This window comes from Bison bison, unplaced genomic scaffold, assembly GCF_000754665.1.
Source record: "Bison bison bison isolate TAMUID 2011002044 unplaced genomic scaffold, Bison_UMD1.0 scf7180017864305, whole genome shotgun sequence".
Lineage (NCBI taxonomy): Eukaryota > Metazoa > Chordata > Mammalia > Artiodactyla > Bovidae > Bison > Bison bison.
Window position 1 is genome coordinate 1,956,613 of NW_011494877.1, and position 2,523 is coordinate 1,959,135.

Below are 2,523 nucleotides of genomic sequence, written 5' to 3' on the forward strand. Positions count from 1 at the left end.
CACCGCCCCCCCTCCGCCCCCACCCCATAATGTAGAACATGGAATGTGGTGAGAGCAGAGTGGGGCAGCGGGGGTGGGAGAGGGCGTTGTGCAGCCTCCCAGAGCCAGCCTGGTTGGGAGAGGCTTGGAACTCTGCTTCCTGGGAAGATCCACAGAGCAGAGAGGTCAAAATGCTCTGAATCTGCAGTCTGCTCAGCCTCTGGTATGCTGTGGTGCAGGCTGACTTTATCCCCAGATGTTTGATTATCTCTATAAAGTGGAAAGGAAGCTACTCTGACTATAGCATCCAGGAGCCAATGAAAATAAAATGTGAAATATGAAAATGTTTTTAAAACCCTAAAGAACTCTCCATGATAAAGCGATGGGTGTTTTTTAGTGTAGAGGGTATTATATGTTCTGCGTGCAAAGTCAATTCAGTTGTGTCCTACTCTTTGTGACTCTGTAGACTGTAGCCTGCCAGGCTCCTGATCCATGGCAAGAATACCGGAGTGGGTTGCCATGCCCTTCTCCAGTGGATCTTCCTGACCCAGGGACTGAACTGGTGTCTCATGTCTCCTGCCTTGGGAGGCGGATTTTTTTTTTTCTCCCACCACTAGCATCACCTGGGAAGCCCCGTTATGTGTTCTAAACAGTGCGTTAAATTGTCTGTAAAACAGGTACCTGTCCTGCATACAACACATGATAAAACTAGGGCTCAGAAGCTTGCTCAGCTAGTAGATGGCATAGCTAGCACTTGAATCTTACCTTTGAAACCCGGTTTCTTCTAAGCTAATCAGGCTCCATAAGAGGGGTGGGCAACTAGGAGTACTAGGTGCCATCTGATACTCTTTCAGCCAACAATGTCTTGTGTCCCTAATACCTGGCATTTTAGGTGTTAGGTGAGTTTTGTTTGTTGTCTTTTTTCAATTTTTTTTCCCCTGAGTAACTTGTAATGATCTTTAAAGGCATTGAGTTTAACAAAACTTTTCTTCTTTTTAACCATTCTTCTCTTGGTTTAATTGCCCAGGTGGTGATTTAACTGTTAACCTTCCTAACTCTTCAGCTTTGGGCTCACCTAGGGATTTATTTTTCTAATTGAAGGATTATTGCTTTATAGAATTTTGTTTTCTGTTGGATATCAACATGAATCAGCCATGGGTATACAGAGCAGGAGGCAAGCTATGGTACTGAGTGCCACCTGAGTCATCAGTTTATTCAGCCATTTGAGAACCTATTGAGTCCCTTGTATCTGGCCAGCAAAGATGAGTAAGGGAACAGGAGAAGACAGATAAAATGCAAGTGACAGCAGGCAGTGCAGTTTGGTAAGTGACATAGTGTGGAGTGCAGAGTACGTTGGAAACGTCCAGAGGGAGACGTCAATGCGGGCTGGGGAGTTGGAGAAGGCGGGGACGATGGCTGTGCTGAAGCAGGAAAGCAAGAGTTTGCCAGATTGGAACGGTCGGGGGACACCTGCAGGGTGGTGTTCCAGACAGAACTGGAGGGCTGGGAACAGCAGTGTGTGCTCATGCCCGGTACGTGGCAGGAGCAGCCGGTCGGCGCCAGCTTGGCAGCTCTTTGTGCCAAGTGGAGGCGTCTGAGTGATGTCCCATTGCCAGTGTACCCCACATGTCCTTTACCTGCTGCTCTGGCTGTTGTCTGACTGTCCTTCTGTCTCCCTTTCCTTCCTCCTTTTTTAACCCCCCTCTCCCAGCCCTTTTCTTGGACTGTCAATGTCAGTCTCCCACATTAAAGGGTTACACCAGGGCTTCTTTGGTGACTCAGATGGTAAAGAATCCCTCCACAATCCAGGAGACCCAGGTTTGATCCGTGGGTTGGGAAGATCCCCTGTTGAAGGGAAAGGCAACCCACTCCAGTATTCTTGCCTGGAGAATTCCATGGACAGAGGAGCCTGGTGGGCTACAGTCCATGGGGTTGCAAAGAGTCAGACACGACTGAGTGACTAACACACTAGACACCCTCTCAGCAGGCCAGCTCTGTCCCTGTGTGTGTGTGTGTCCCCTGGGGGTTGGGGAGAGCGTACGGGAGGAGTTCTGAGGGTCTTGGCCTCTAGAATCAGCACTCTGAGAAAGTGAGGAAGGTGAATGGGCGGAGGACAGACCATCGCAAAAAAATCTTAGGGTGGGCACATGAGGTGTGTGCATGAGGCTGGTGTGGGGGCCACCACCAGCATCGTTGAGCTTTCTAGGCAGCATGCAGGATGCACCGAAGGATGAAAAGCTGCCATTCACTTTTATCCTGAGATGGGAGGTCCTGGTCCTCTGTTTTAGGGGAGGGAGTGGAGACTCAGCGAGGTTAAGCAGCCTGCCCGAAGTTGCTCAGCCAGTACGGGGTGGACCCAGGGCTTTGCTCATGGGTCTGTACACCTCTCCTACATGCCCTGTGCCTGCCGCAGGTGTCGGCGGGCCTGGCAGCGCGGCCCTGGGTGTCGTGCAGAAGGCAGCTGCGGTTCCTCAGTCTGCCCCCTTGGCGGCCTTGCCTACGTTAGCTGGTTTTTGCTGCCAGATGAACGAGCCAGCAGCAGCT

General features: G+C 50.8%; 1 protein-coding gene across 1 annotated transcript in view; it reads left to right on the forward strand.

Annotated features, from left to right (window-relative positions):
* The window catches only part of UCK2 (uridine-cytidine kinase 2), a gene marked incomplete at its 3' end in the record, with an annotated part of 72,252 nt that overhangs the window by 25,088 nt on the left and 44,641 nt on the right, over window positions 1–2,523 (forward strand). The gene's annotated exons all lie outside the window — the stretch shown is intronic.